General features: G+C 42.0%; 2 protein-coding genes across 3 annotated transcripts in view; one reads left to right on the plus strand and one right to left on the minus strand.

Moving 5' to 3' along the window:
* LOC111872818 ((11Z)-hexadec-11-enoyl-CoA conjugase) overlaps nt 1–15,768 on the minus strand; it is a 92,767-nt gene that overhangs the window by 55,689 nt on the left and 21,310 nt on the right. The window lies entirely within an intron of this gene.
* LOC111872819 (acyl-CoA Delta(11) desaturase) overlaps nt 9,271–15,768 on the plus strand; it is a 52,454-nt gene continuing 45,956 nt past the window's right edge. Inside the window, exon 1 of one of the 2 annotated variants that reach the window (XM_023867011.2) lies at nt 9,271–9,349. The gene's annotated coding sequence lies outside the window, so the exon portion shown is untranslated. Of the gene's footprint in view, nt 9,354–15,768 lie in introns of both variants that reach the window. The other variant, XM_023867013.2, reaches the window with a different exon arrangement.

Genomic DNA, 15,768 nt, shown 5'->3' on the forward strand with positions numbered 1-15,768 from the left:
TCACAACCCTATGGGCCTCCACGGCCTGTTACAGGGATACCTTTACTTTTTACTGTCGAGATATTTGTGAGCATTTCTCCTTTCTCAGATGAGTTTTCTGATTTTCGAATTTAATTTCACTAACATAAACACATGGAAAGTACAAATTAGGAGGCTACTAATAGTACCATTGTCCGGAATGTAGGGCTGTGGCATTTTTGTCAAGTCCTCCAACGTTTCGGAGGAATATACTGCATCCGTCTTCAGGAACGATGAATAACCCTGGCGAGATAATACTAAGAAGCAGGACGCAGCACGCAAAAGAAAGAAGAGAGAGAGCGTCCGCTTGCCACCATCTTGCTAATTTCTTGCTTGGCTTACTCTTCGACCGTAAAGATGGACGCAATATGTTCCTCTGAAATGTCGGGGAAAATCTGCCGGACTACACGGCGTTACACCAAAGAGGCTATTAATCTTAATGATCACCACCATGAAGATCTCAAATGCAACGTAAAAGAAACTGTTCATCATTTACAGTGCATACAAGAATATTTTTAACACCTCACTTTATAAAAATAATTTCATGTATACAAGAAAGAAGTGAGTGGGTTCTAAAGGGCTCTGACGATGGTATTATAGGACTCGGAATTACTTGGGTTTGGACTTTGTCCATCCTCCTATATTCTAAATACTAGAAAACAAAGTTTCAGAAACTGGATCTGTTTCCGCCCTCGGGTGAGGGGGGAAGACTCCTACTCAGCTGAGTCCCTTAGAAAGAGGTAACCTCAATCACAATTCTTCATCAGGTGAGGGGGGAAGACACCTACTCACCTGGGTCCCTTAGAAAGAGGTAACCTCAATCACAGTTCTTCCTCAGGTGAGGGGGAAGACACCTACTCACTTTGGTCCCTTAGAAAGAGGTAACCTCAATCACAATTCTTCCTCAGGTGAGGGGGAAGACACCTACTCACCTGGGTCCCTTAGAAAGTGGCAACCTCAATCACAATTCTTCCTCAGGTGAGGAGGGAAGACACCTACTCAGTTGGGTCCCTTAGAAAGAACAAATGTTGTGTTTTCTAGTTTCTAGAATACCGGACGATGGACAAAGTCCAAAAACTCAGTAATTCTGAAGGAATAAATTAATAAATATCACTTCGTTACATTATTTTGTCGTAAAATAAGAATATGAAGCAGCAATGAACATTTTAACTGTAGGTATTAATGACGAAGCAGTAATTACAGGAAACTGATAAAGAATTGATTCCATAGTACACGATCAAAATGAAGTTTGTTTCATGGCAGACCTGCAGTTATGTATTCATCCCGTAGATTCTGTTACAGCTTGTCTTCTCACCATTCACGTTACTAAATTCTGAGTGGTTTCCGCGCAGCTGACAATGCCGTTTTCAAATTAGATTCCCTATAAATGTTTGTGTTCCTTCTTTTATTGTCGAGCAAGCGTCATAAATGTTCCATTGGGTTCATGTCCGATAATTGCAGACGAGTCCGTATCCTGCGGTGAATATTATACAGAAGCAATTCCGTCGTTGTCATGGCTGTATTCTCTGGATAATTGAGTTCATTGGGTTTCTCAATTGACCTAATCCTTCCAGCCTCACTATGGCCCTGGGGTCGACTTAGCCTCTAACAGAAATGAGTATCAGGGTTCTTCCTGGGGAGTAAAGCGCGGCCGGCGCGTAAGGCTGACAACCTCACCGCCATCTATGAGCCGATTTTCCAGAAAATGTGGGAGCCTCGACGTCTCACAACCCTATGGGCCTCCACGGTCTCTTACAGGGATAGCTTTACTTTACTTTTATCCTGCTAGACGCGACAGAACTCGTTTAAGCAAAATTTAAGCGTGTACATAGATCAATTTCAGGGCAAAATGCTAACGTGTTTGTGGGGATTCATTACATCATCAGTACAAGCCAGATTTTCTACTGCATTCCAAGTCGTATATCCCCCAAAACCGTCACGTGACAACCACCGTGTTTCAGATCACGAAGATTTTTTCTTTCTCAGCTATGTGTTGGCCTTAGCCTGGCCTTAGACTGAAAGAACTAAAACACTGAACTTTCTTTCGTCGGGAAATATATTTTTTTAAGAGTCATCTTATCCACGTGTTCCTTAACACGTCACTTGTTTTTCCAAACAATGAAAATTTAATTTCTTATACTTATTGCAAATAGTTATGCATTGCGCAAAACATTTCTCATTGTCTGAGCATAGATATGGATGTTTCAATTATGAAGCAATGCTTACGGTCAAATTTAGAGCATTGATTAGTGGGTTTGGCCGTACTTCTCTAATAATACGTCACCACCTGGTAGTTATAGCAACTGTCACGTAACTTCGAACAAGGCTAGGAGTAACCTTGAATGCGCAGAAGAAAAATTTCAGACAAGGGGGTGGAGGGTGTGAGAAGTGACGGGCGGCCAGTGGAAGAACGAGTGTTAAGAAACTCCTCCCACCACAAGCTATGCGCGGGATTTGACTATGAATGCGGGGCCTTGTTCGAAGTTACGTGACACTGTCTTTTATAGTGACTTCTGGCTTCGTGAATGAGATGTCATATTTTCTCTAAATCTCGCAGTGCACCATTGAAAAATTAAGGTTTAAAATTTTCCCTATCTCACTACAATTGCCACTTGGATAGCGCAACATAATGCTCTCCTCAGCACTCAGTGTACACTCTCAATTTCTGCTCTTCCGTCAGATCAAAATATGTAGCTTCACATCGCCCCCAAAAGAGCATGAATGCTAGAATCAATCACTCAGGCCCATGGAGAAAATATATTTGTATTTTATAGCAAGAAAGATGCATACAAATGGATCTGTACAAATGCTTAAGCATTTATGCACCTTCTGGAAGAATACATTTGGCGCCGTATCCGTTTGAAATTGTAATGTAAAACTATATGAAGCGTCCCACTATCGTGTGATATTGCTTGGGTGAGTGAGCCCTTAGCTAAAGACAAGAGTAGCGTAGAACTTCTATTGTTTTCTTTAATCGATATTCGTGTACATATTATCTCGTATTAGTGACTTGACAAGGAGCATGAACTGATAATTGGATTTATTGAAATTACGGTATATAAATCACAACTATTCGCTTATTCGCGCACTCGACTTCTCAGCTCGTCTTCATTAGTAGTTGCCTGGTAACGGTGTCCTGTTCTGCTCACGTTGTTATCGGCTGGTGACTGCCTCCGACCAAATCCATTGATAGCGGTCTCCGCAGTCTAGGGGTAACGTTCCCACCTCATGACTCAAGGTACGCGGGTTCAAACCCGGCGGAGGTCGTGGAATTTTTAAGGGCGGAAAAATTACGGATTTACGGCAGGTAAAAATCCTCATGTCTGTAGGAGACCTCTGAGCAAAATTAGGTAAAGTTTCCCGCCCAAGTAGTTTCCAATTCCTCCGGTAGATGGGGAAGCATCGGGGACCACTGCCAGAGAGGGCCGACCTCGCTGGCAGAACGGGGCTGATAGCGAGCACCAGTACTGGAAGGGCATGGCGACAGTAGAAATTAAAGGGGGACGCACAATAGATTAACAAATATTCGCAGTGCATGGGGAAACCCACCCCCTCCAATAATAACAATAATAATCCACTAATCGAAATGACCCCTGTCCAGTACATTCCTGCTGGTCTTCGCCAGCACAGTCGTTCTTGGTTTCGGGCCCCCTTGAAACCAATGACCACATTTTTGCTTTCCCCCGACTTTTACACGTTTTTAAATGGGGCATCCCCTTTGACGAAAGGAGGGGGTGACTAATACTGGTGTATGAGGAGCGATTCTGCTGGATGTCACTCTCTTTCATTCTCTCACTGAATTACTCTCCACTGACTCTGTCAGAGTCAGAGTTACTTTACGACTGGCGGTTTATCGCCAATCAGTTCGTCTTGGCGCCAAGCCCCTTGAGGCTAATGACCAGAGATTTTTTTAAACTAAACCCTTGTATCATAGTCCTTATGTAACACCCTCTCTGACGAGAGGGTGGGTTTGTCGCTTATGAATAGCTTGGCCTTGTCAAGTGTACGTATCACACATGCAGCGTGTTACTGAAAATTCTTGCTTTTGCACTATATACAAGTCTTCTGTCAGTGTAGGCTTTACAAAGAAGACCATGTCTATCTATCTTACTTAACTTGTGCTACAACGGAAGCTTAGTCACATGAACGGTCGTAAGCTTGACTACTGCCGAGTTTAAGCCTCTTGTATAATTTCCACGTCCGGCTTCGCCTTGTCCTGTACCGCGAACATGTTCATTCTCATGAGTTTGCAAGACTTCTGCTTGTTGCCTGCATAATTTTGTTATATAACCATATACATGCGAAGTGTCAAAAGCCGCGCACACATCGCGGACCGATGTACACCTTGGAATATTTGCAATGGCTTCGAGAATATTGTTTTGAAGGCACTGCAATTTTAAAAAGTAGGTATCTGTCTCTAATTCCCAGGCGGGACAAGCATAAGTCATTACTGATCTAAGCAGCGCTTTAGTCCCAGAGTCAGAGTCAGAGTCAGAGTTTCTTTACGACTGGCAGTTTACCGCCAGCCAGTTCATCTCTGCAGCAAGCCTTGTGAGATACATGACCACATTTTTTAACTGAACACTTGCGGTTGTAATCCCTATGTAACATTCTCTCTTAAGAGAGGATGGATTTGTCTTTTACAATTCATGCTGGCCCTCGGCAGCGCAGTCATTCTCAGGTCTGATTCCTGTGGGACTCATGACCACATTTTACTGTCTCATATTCGAGCCTCCCAAACCTGGAGGCCAGGTCTCCGTATTTACACCTCCCTGTTATACTCCCAGGCACTGGGATCCATTTTCGTCGTCTCCTACGATTCGCGAACCTAATACAGAATATTCTTTCCAAAAGTTCTTTGTTGTGAGTGATATCTGTTGCCGCGGAAACAAGCTGTCATATGCGGTGGCTTTTCTTGTTAATTACTTATATTACGAGCGTCGACACAAGTAATATGGGAATATATTCAATAAAGAATATAGGTATTGGAATAATAATGTCTTACGTGTTTAATATAAACGTAACTGAGCTACATATTTCGACCATATAATTATGTAATCATCAGGCACTTATGAACATAACTCAAGTGATTAAAATATTGGCTAAACTATATCGTCATCATATCCAAATATAATTGCTAGACCCCAGAATAATATCGAACAGGGTTGTCCATGCTGAGGAACCATAGAGACTCTCTTATTACTGTTATGTTCTGAACATAATATCGATGGAGATTTGTCATGTATGTAGTGAAGCATAATGCCATTAGTCACTGCGCCTGGATTTATGAGTGGCAGTCACACAGGCATTCTATTTAGCAATAGTTTCTATAATTTCATTATATCTGTCTGTCTACACGTACAAATGCATCATGCAAATCTCAGATCCGAGCGCGTGCGCACATGTACTCAAAAGACTTCGACTTTGTTCCTTATAAAAGAAGCATTTTGCTGAAATGTTCGCTTGCACACACACACACACACACACACACACACACACACACAGTCCTATAAATATATGACACACATTCATAAACACATCATACACAAAACCATATATTAATTTATTTATACAGACAGACGTACAACTTCATATACGTATATACACACATAAATACATATATAGTGTTAGGGCCAGGGCGGCACGATTTATATCCCCCCCCTCTTTGGAATCTGTTCCGTTTGTCATTTATACCGTGACTAATATTTGGTAGTGACGTTATGCAACGGTGTTAACAAAACTTTTTAGGGTTTACGTCACCAGTAACTGTTTTCGGCAGTGCCTGAAAATGTCATTTTAATTTTGAGAAAGCTTAAAAAAATATGGCCCTCTTCTATTCCCGGCAGGGACAAGAGATTTTTCTGTTGTTCACAATGTCCAGACCGGCTGTGGGGCCCACCCAGCCTCGTATCCTGTTAGGAGTTGATACTTCTTTCCCCTTTAATTCCTTGACTTATGATCCATGATTGCATATGCGTTTGCTCTACTAGTTGTTGCGTGTTATTTTCCGAGCCAGTAAACACTTCCCCGCCGTGACGTAACAGTAGAGGAGCTGCTGGAGGCGACGTTTCCCATTTGTCCGATTTGAAGTATAACAAGCAGAGCTGAGGACCGACAGAGGGCAGTGGTGTTGACAGAAGTCAGTGGTTAGCCAGCACGGAGAAATGGACAGTTCTACAGTGTAGTTAGAGTTGTTAACACGAAAGGAGTGACTGTGAGAAGACTTGTTCAACATTTTGTGTTATAGTTACGTTGAATTGTAGTAGTAATAAAGTGACATCGCAAGAATGCTCCTCGAGGTCTTGTTACACGACATATCCAATGGGTACCAGTGGTTCTTTCCCTGGAGTAAAACGGCGAGGGCATCCAACTCCAACATAGAAATACTGGAACGCTTCCAGTCAAAAGTACTGCGCCTAATAACCAACGCGCCATGGTACGTCCCAAATTCGATCATCAGGCGTGATCTCCAAATCAACACAATAAAGGAAGAGATCAGCCAATGGAGCTCCCAATATAGAGCTCGACTACATACACACCCCAACCAACTTGCAGCTCAACTACTACAACCACCACACCTAAGGCGCCTCAAACGACACCAGCCAATCGATCTGATCACCAGATTCATAATATAATCTTAGTTAGTAGTTTAATTTTAAGTTTAGCTTAAATCTTAGTTAGTAGTTTAGCTTTAAGTTTAGCTTAAGTTTCTCCCCTTCTCCCACCAGGCCCCAACCTATTCTTATACGGAGGGGAACTAATGAGCTCCCCTCCACACGTCATTTCACACAACACAACAATTTGCTAAATGTATTTATACAGATTGCANGAAAATCCTATAACGTCATCGGGAATCGGGAATCCGGCTTGTAGCATAGTGCTTCAAAAACTACACTACCGCATGCTCCCGTCGAAAAAAGGGGGATATAAATTTTAGAAATACGTTAATGAGAAAAATCGTTTATCTAACATCTGTAAAAGGCAGAGTTTTTGAAGTCACTTTCAAAGTGGAGTGCAGAAAGCATTAAAATTCATTCTTTTGGATTCTGCATCGCTGTACAGTCTTGTTATGCACTTGTTGCACAGAAGGATGAAGTGTTTGTAAAGCTAATTATAGCAAGGTCAGAATAAAGGCATAACAGAGCTACAGGGGATGGACAAAAATATGGAAACACCAACAAAAACATATTACCGTGACTAATATGGTGTAGGACAAACTTTGTCTTGCATAACTGCTTGCAGTCTCCTTGGAATGGATAAATAGAGGTCCTGTATGATTTGCAAGGGAATCTTGTACCATTCTTCCTGAAGAACATGGCGCAAGTTCTGTTATCGATGATGGAGCTGGATAGCGCGCACGAAGATTGCTCTCCAAAACAGACCACAAAGGCTCAATAGTATTGATATCTGGCGATTGTGGGGGCCCATGGCAGACGTGACATTTCATCTTCGTGCTCAGAAAACCAGTCCTGGACGATGTGAGCTATGTGAACACGGGCATTGTCGTCTTGGTAAATGGCATCACCATTAGGGAACAAAGTTTGCACCATGGGATGGACCTGGCCGCCAAAAATTGTCTCCATATTTCACTCTTGGCAGCAAACAATGTGGACCGTAAGCTTGGGATGGCGTTCTCCAGACGTAAACTCGGCCANCCCGACAGAATACCACGATATGGCTGCCCGTACCATGATTGAACCCCCGCTATGTTTCACTTTTGGCAGCAAACAATCTGGATCGTAAGCTTGGGATGGCGTTCTCCAGACGTAAACTCGGCCAGAAGTCGGAAACAGTGTGAAGGTGGACTCATCCGACCAAATGACCGTCTTCCATTGCTCCACAGTCCAGGTTTTAAGACTTCGGCACCACACTCTCCTCTTTGTGGCATTTTGATCACTGATGAGTGGCTTTGGAATTGCAGCTCGTCCAGAAATAGCCTGCTCGTGGAGTTCCCTTCATACTGTTTTGGTGCTGACAGGGGCTGTGAGCATGACATTCAGTTCAGCAGTCACTTTTGCAGCTGTAGTCTTCTTGTTTTTCGTCACAATCCTACGCAATGTTCGTCTGTCTCGATCACTCAACACACATTTCCGCCCATCCTGGTGTTTATCGGATGCGGTTTTTTTCAGTCCTCCTGTATGCGGTCATAATCTTGGATACTGTGCCTCGCGAAACACCAAAAACCTCGGGTACCTTGGTTAGGGAAGCACCCACCATACTGGCCTCAACAATTTGCCCGCGTTCCAATTCTGTTAGATCTGACATGATGTACTGAAAACTGCACAGAACACTGTCTCGACAACAAATGAAGCTTGCAACATACTGCGGAGGTTGTACAGGTAGTGGTGTTGGGCAGATTGGCAGCGTCACATACAAACGTCGCTAAAATAAACACTTCAATTCAGGCATACATTTCACGAGGTGTTTCCATATTTTTGTCCATCCCCTGTATTACTGACAAAGATAATTAATAGTGGGCATGACGACCCTCTCTGTGGTCTAATGGTCAGAGTTCCTGCCTACAGATCCAGTGGTCCCGGGTTCGATTCNCAGTGGGCATGACGACCCTCTCTGTGGTCTAATGTGGTCCCGGTTTCGATTCCCGGCGCTACCAGATTTTCTGGGAAGTAGTGGGCCTGGAACGGGGTCATCTCAGCATCCTCAGGATAACTTAGGGGCTGTTTCAAGGAAATAGCGGCTCCGGTCTAGAAAACCGAGATTAACAGCCTTGGAGATTCGTTGCGCTGACCACGCCGCACCCTCCATCCTCATAAGTTGGCACCAACTTCGCCGACAAGCGACGGTCGCTCGGTCGGTATAGTTCGCTTGTGGAGTTTAGTTTTGCTTTCATGTTTAAAATGCGTAGTCACAAAAATATTTTTCCTTCTGAGTACTGCTTCCATGTTCAGAGAAGAAGTCTCTAGCTTCCACCCTGCAGATAGGGCTGTATTTTGCTCCGAAACGTTGGTAACTACTTAGCAGACTGATGACCCATATTACGTATATCATATACGCAAATATTTCACAATGAGCCCTTGTTTAAAAGTCTGATTACAGTGAACACGTCTTAGCTAGAAGAATGGAAAGAAATATAATTGATTAGAAAACAATGTTATGTAGGAAGTTATTTTTTTGAATTCTAATAAGTTACAAAGCTAAGAACAATAGTGGGAAAATTAACTTGAAAATACCGATTCAATTATAGGCACAAAGGACGTGACTAGACACCTTCAATTGTCATTATGAATATGCTTTTTCTTTTCCTAGTGTTTATGAGATTGGATTTTTCCTCAGTGCCAGTCGAGCTATCGAATCTACTCGGAGTTAAAGCGTAGGTACCTTTCCCAACATGTTCACTTAGTATTAAGTTTATTTGATAATTATTTTGCGTACTTAATTCTGAGGGTATTATTATCATCATATTTTTTTACTTGTAATGAAAATGTACTGGATTTAACTTGCGAAAAATGAAACAAAAGCTATATCTAGTTATACTCGAAATTGCATAAGAAGGAGCTGCAGGATTATTTGGGCAACCAAACAAAAAGAGATGTAAGGGGAAAATGCATTGGATACAGAATATTTGTGTAAGAACCTGGGTCTATTTGCTTTTCTCAAGTATAATTATTTGACTTAGTAAGTAGCTCAGATTATGCATAGTGCTGAATGGCAGGATGTTTAGTGAGTAATGTATCTGTAATAATGTGGATAGAAGCGTCATGGCCGCACCTCGATATTTGTCTCGAGGTTCTGAGAAATACCACAAAATCCCTGAACCCGATATCCGTTCTGCGGGTGGAAACTTGAACCCAAACTCCAGAATCTGGAATAGGAATGCTAGCCAGTAGGTAGCCAAATGGTATGATTAACTGGCTCTGGGTTTGTTTAACGATATTTTTCAAAGACACAGGCTACTGCTTTAAGAAGCGTGCGGTAGCATAGTTGGTTGAGGCACTATGCTACAAGCCGGAAGGTCGCGGGCTCGAGTCCTGATATGCTGGATTTTTTTTTTCAATTGACCTAATCCTTCCAGCCGCACTATGGCCCTGGAGTCGAATCAGCCTCTAACAGAAATGAGTACCAGGAATCTTTCTGGGGGATAACCTTACCGCCGTCTGTAAGCCAACTGTCTAGAAGATATAATAGCATCGACGTCTCAGAACTCTATGGGCCTTCAAGGCTCTTACGGGGATAACTTTATTCTTTTTACTGTTTTAAGAGAAATTTTCTTGAACCTTTACACTTTATAACGTATAAATAAAGAGACAGTTCCATCAAGTGTAACAACTGTGATTCTTTGCTTTTCTAAACATGTCGATATTTTAACCCCCCCCCCCCTTAAAGCAACATGTGCATAACATAAAGTATTTCCTTTGAAATGTTGCCCATCGGATGATACCTCATACTGGCTAAAACAAGTAAAGGTTTTATTCATATTAAAATTGTTACACTTGATGGAACTTTCAATTTTTTCACATAGGTTACAGTTTCGAATTGTAAACTGTTCTTTTCATTTTGAAAAAAAAAGTTTGGAAGTAAGCGGCTGCTGGTTACCTTAAGTTACTGTCCCAAAATATTCTGAGAAAGACCCAGATGCGACACGAAAAGCCTCAGGGTAATCGCTCTCTGGGTCGAAATTGTAAGCAAGGATTTTCCGAGTAGAGGTCCTAAGGACTCGATCGCGACGTCCAAATGTTGAGGATTAGCTCATTAGTTCGACAGTGGCTGAGAGAACAAGATTTAAATGTATTGTAGTATGTAGACCCGTTCTTAGGCAACGACCGCGAAATAAGCAACTATACAACACCCATTACTAAGTAACGGCAACAGTTGCACAGCGATAATGGAACCGGTGTTTTCTACTAGGTCCGTGCCGAGATTTTATCAGCAGGGCCAGTTAGCTGTTGCAGTTAGCGAGGAGTCAGTCAGTGAGTTAAGAGGACACTCGCGGTTCAGTCGTTGTGAGCTGTTGCTCTTAGAAGGTAGTGGCTGAGGCTGAGGACAGATCGGGAACCCGAAGGAAGGGGAACGTCCGCCGCTGTAAGCCGCTACCAAGCAACGGCATTTAAGACGTGACTGTGGAAACTGGTGTGTGTGTGTGTGTGCGCGTGTGTGTAACAGTGAACTGTAAAATAGTCACGCGCTGTATCAACGAGTCCAATAAATCGGATCATAAATCTAATTCAATCAAATTCAATCAATCAATCAATCAATCTACTCACTGGAAATTCGTGACAGTATATCGTGATGTTTGGGGTTCATATACCCTATATGGTAGTTGGATACCATCGATTCGAAAAAAAGAACTACTGTCCCACCTTCATGGCAGGAACCTTCAAGATAGAGGCGGTATATTTCTACGAAAATTTGTGCCCGTCTACCAACCTGCACTGTGTTATTACCCAGAACATAATAGGCTGTGAAGAGTATGTTCGTCTCGGTTCTAACGCCGTTTAGTTCTCTGAGCCCGACGTTTCAGAGGATAATATCTTCTCTATATTCAGGGAATATAAAGCATAAAACATATATTTCAACATTTTATATATAGCGAACCTTTATTACATCTTTTTTATTTTCTATTCTTAATCATGTATTTGCTATTTTAACTATACTCCAATCTGAGGCAAAGTTTCTATGTCAGTATATAATACGACGCGTTACACAAATAATAATCCATATCGCTATTTCGATAACTATACGTGTTCCTGCCTGATGATATTCATGCATGACCGAAACATGTCGCAGTAAATAAAGATCTAATGTAATACTGAGATATTTGTCGTGTTGACAGTAGCAGAGTTCCTACATATTGTATATTGGAAAGCTGAAGTCAGCCACGGGAACTTCGCAGTTGAAGAAGAATTAGTAGTCAGCCTGTGAGGACTTCACTTGGGATTTTAAGACTTACGTGTGCTGTAGTCCAGTGATATCTGGAGTGTCGCAGTTATAGTTCCTGTGTTAAAATCTGTTGCCATGAAGCGGATAGGAAAACTTTGCAGAGGAATAGCCATATTACCTAGAAACGAATAGTTACAAGTAGGTATAGATGATTTCATTTATATGTCATAATTACAGCAATCTTGAAAGTATTATAATTGTTTGTGCTTATGACTAGTGAATATGAAATAAATCGACTCACCAATTCAAACACCCGTCTAAAATTATTAATACACGCGACAGTAATTCTATTAGGATATTGTTGGGTATGTTGTATATTTAGCTGAATACAAAAACTCCGTCGTTTGTAGTCCGACCGAGTGACCGCCGCTTGTCGGCGAAGTTAGTGCCAACTTTTGCGGATAGAGGGTGTCGCGTGGTTAGCGCAACGGATCCCAACGGCCGTTAAACTCGGTTTTCTAGACCGTAGCCGCTATTTCCTTGAAATAGCTCCTCAGTTATCCTCATGAGGCTGAGTGGACCCCGTTCCAGACCCACTACCTCTCAGAAAATTTGGTAGCAACTGGAAGGAAAATAAATGTACCTTTACTGTTCTTTGGATTTGTCAACAGTTGAACTGCAATTCTAATTAGCTTGCTGTACAACCTGCGTCTGTTATAAATGATCACCAGGAAATTGGATACATGCAAAAGAGCAAACAAGTGTGATTTTACGAGCGTGTGTGGCTTTAAAATTGAAACGTCCTATTGTAAATGAGTCTGATGGTAGAACCCTGGCTCAAATATGCATCATGTAGAACCTTCGCAGTAACTTGATGTAAAATACAATAAGCACTCCTGGCTCTTTAAAGGCATGTCACTGGTATCCTAGAATTCATGCAGGAATATTCAGGAAAAATCGCATGTTTTAAAGTGACATGAAATGATGCTAAGGTTCAATCAGCTATAGAGCCGGAATAGCGCAGTCGGTATAGAGACTGGCAACGGGCTAGAAGACTAAGGGGTCGGAGTTCGAGTCCCGGTGGGGGCAAGAATTTTCGCTTCTCAATATCGTCCAGAGCGGCTCTAGGGCCCACCCAGCCTCCTCTTCAATGGGTACCGGGGGTTCTTTCCCCGGGGGTTAAACCGGACGGGGATTGAAGCTGACCGCTCACCTCCAACTAGTGCCGAGGACAAGAATACGTGGATCTATACATTCACTACCCCATAAGTCTTCATGGTGTAGTGCTTAATTAGTTAAGCACTTTGCCTTACATGTACTCGTATGTATATATTCACATGTTTTCCTTTCTGGATTACGCAGTAATGTGATAACGCTGCAACAACTGTTGAAGTTATAAAGCTCATGCCTTCTGTGGAGAATGTTGTATTTCGTAAATACAGGCATTCTTTCGTTTGTTGCCCCTAAGCAAAATTCGAAGACGGGAAGCCAACCTAAGAATTATATTTCACTTAACTTTCTAAGTATCAACGGATGATGTGGTTCTGTATGGGTGTGAAACTTGGTCTCGGACATTAAGGGAGGAATAGAGACTGAGGGTGTTTGAGAACAGGGTGTTGAGGAGAATATTTGGACCGAAGAGAGATGAAGTGACAGGAGGTTGGAGAAAACTGCATAATGAGGAGCTTCATAACTTGTACTCTTCTCCAAGTATAATTAGAACGATCAAGTCAAGGAGGATGAGGTGGCAGGTCATGTAGCAGGAATGGGGGAGACGAGGAATGCGTATAGGATATTGATGGGAAAGCCAGAAGGAAAGAGACCACAGGGAAGACCAAGGCGTAGGTGGGTGAACAATATTAAAATGGATCTTAGAGAGAGAGGATGGGATGGTATGGATTGGATAGATCTGGCTCAGGATAGGGACCAATGGAGGGCTCTTGTGAACATGGTAATGAACCTTCGGGTTCCATAAAATGCTGTGAAATTCTTGAGTAGCTGCAGAATTGGCGGCTCCTCCAGAAGGGCTCAGCTCCATGAGTGAGTAAGTAAGTAAGTAAATAAGTATCAACGGATGCAACGTAGAAGATAACCGAAGTCCCCCCCCCATGGGTAACTGTACAGACCTCCTCCAATAATGATTTTATAACTGTATTTCGGTTCACAGTTACAAGTGACTTACTGAATACTCAGTATCCTGCTCTACAGTTTTACATCTATTTAGGGAGAGGTTCTCAAACTTCCTGATACCGCCTTCCCCCGCCAATCGGCTATCAATTTATGCCACCTCCCATATTACAACTATTGATGAATGTCAAGATGTATGAAAAGAAACACAACACATCCTCCTTCATCAAGTTGTGACGACCGCAGACACACTGTCTTGCCAAACTGTATGTGGATATAACTACATTTAAACATTTTCTGAGAAATCTACGGCTAACTTTAGAGTAAGTAGCGACCCACATTTCGAGAAACCATGATTTAGGCCATGTGTTCTTTTCGTGAGTTTCATAAAGATAGCGGATAGCGTTGGCAATTTTGTCTGTCAAAATTTGTTGCTCGCCAGACTGTTCTGTGTTTCAGATGAGCCCCTGAAATTTCGTACAAATAATTTGCAATAAAACTTATGGGTAGAAGTAGGTATGCTTTTGTATCGGTTCGTAGCGACCAATATTTTACTTAGAACAATACTTACTTTCTTTGTTCTGCTATATAGCTACTCGCAAATATATATGCACTAAACTTTCCTACCCCAGTGGTTCACGTTTGTCAGGTACAGTGTCCACCATGTAAAAAAAAAAGACTACAATCACAAGACTCGTTGATAAGTACGCTGTTTTATATGACTTATCTTTAGAAGGAAATTGGAGTTTCTTATTATATCCTTTATCCTGGACTGGTAGAACGAGGTAAAAAAGAAGTTGTTATTACTTGAACTCCCCTTGGGCAAGTTACACCAATATCCCTCTGATGGCTGCTGGTCTACTGAATGGACAAACGCCTCTTCTGTCCATTTCCAAGTTTTGCAAATTTGCCTTGATTAATCACTCTTCTGTTATACCAGTATTTATATAAAGCATGTGTATGGTATGACTACTTGAGGATCGAAGGGAATTGCTACCTGATGAAGCTGTCTTCATCTGTGGGTTCCTGTAAGCTGGTGCTTACACCTGCCTCTTGCCTTGCAGAACATGGCACTAAGGTTGCCACGAACCCTATTCTATCTGCTGTCTTCATTTTGAGGGCTTTAGGGACAAATGTGGGGCAATCCCTTATCTGTCATGTAGAACAATGCCACTGCAATTAAATCTATGCGTCGTACAGGCATCCAAAACATCAGGAAATTTAAATAAATGCAATTTATTAACAATTACCCATGCATAATTTTGCCAACATATTCCACTGTTCTCACAAGCAGCAGAATGGTACCACATATGTGTCACATCAACTGTGGCATCTTGAAGCTACTTCTCTGACATTGTTTCAATATTCTTTGATAGCTGATTATTATTATTATCATTCTTAGTCTTTGACTTTATGTTGTGTTTGTCCAGTGTGTAACTACTTTTATCTACACTGTGCTGTGCCTATAATTGGCCTAGCGGCTGTTGGTTCAGCACATAAATAATAAAGAACTAATATAAAGTTTATTATTAGATCCTCGTAACAAAACAACAAAACCATCTAGATCAACATAACCTTAGCTACATGTTTCGGCTTTTAAAGCCGTCATCAGGCAAATACAAGGTTACTGCACTCACATACTACTGAACTGCATTTCAGTGTGAAAGTAGAGCTGGATACTTGACAACTGTGTTACACTATAATAATACAAGGTTACTGCACTCACACACTATTGAACTGCATTTCAGTGTGACAGTAGAGCTGGATACTTGACAGCTGTGTTAC

The sequence above is a fragment of the Cryptotermes secundus genome, unplaced genomic scaffold (assembly GCF_002891405.2).
Source record: "Cryptotermes secundus unplaced genomic scaffold, Csec_1.0 scaffold79, whole genome shotgun sequence".
NCBI classification, from domain to species: Eukaryota; Metazoa; Arthropoda; class Insecta; order Blattodea; family Kalotermitidae; genus Cryptotermes; species Cryptotermes secundus.